A 958-nucleotide genomic window follows, 5' to 3' on the forward strand; every position below is an offset into this window, starting at 1 on the left:
CCCACTAAACTCTCGGAGTGGTTGGTGTTAGGAAGAGCATCCAGCTGTAGAAAGCGTATCAGATCAGATTGGATCCTGGTGCAAACGCTCCAACCCATGCCAGCATGGAAAGTAGACGTTAAACAATGATGATGATAATAATTTATATATATACTGCAAAACAAACAAAAAATATTACAGGCTTAAAGGTTATTAATCCTTAAATGGCAGGAAAAGGTTGCATGAATGTATACCAAACAAGCAAAAAGCAAAAATATCTTTTCTTAAGGGTAATTCTTTAAGACTTATTTTTCATTTTAAATAAATACGAAAAACTATGAAATTATATTTTACACTCTCTTATATTATAAAAATAAAGACAAAATGGTAATAAAAACATTTGAACATAAATTCTTTTGAGATTCCCATATTGCTTTTGTCAAACGAATGTACAAATGGAGAAAAAAAATCAATGTGCTTTTTCTATCCAGAACTAATTGAGGCATCACTTTTTTCTGTGCTGTCTAGAGGATCCTCCTCCTCATTTAATGATGAAGGAAAATCAAAAACAAAAAAAAAAAGCATCTTCATTGTTGTATAATCTTTTTCGTTTGCAACTTAATGTCTCCCACTGATGAGGGGTAATTAAACTTGGGTTGCATTTGACGCAGTAGATACTTCTCCTTCAATGAAGCATCAGTTGATGATATCTGCTGTTTAAAGATTAATATGAGAACGTCCTTAGTATGGACAATGGAACAAGGAAAAAATTTACCCCACTTTCCATGGAATAAAGGATTTGGTTTGAAACTCCAAGAATGTTTACCAAATGTGAAAGGCATTTGAAAAAAGGTGAAAGAGTATACAGTGCCTGGAATCAAGATGAGAACACTAGTCTGAATATAAACACATGTGGTAATTCTTTCTACTATAGGCACAAGGCCTAAAAATTTTGTGGGTATGGCTAGTCAATTATATA

This window comes from Octopus bimaculoides, chromosome 25, assembly GCF_001194135.2.
Source record: "Octopus bimaculoides isolate UCB-OBI-ISO-001 chromosome 25, ASM119413v2, whole genome shotgun sequence".
Classification (NCBI taxonomy): Eukaryota; Metazoa; Mollusca; class Cephalopoda; order Octopoda; family Octopodidae; genus Octopus; species Octopus bimaculoides.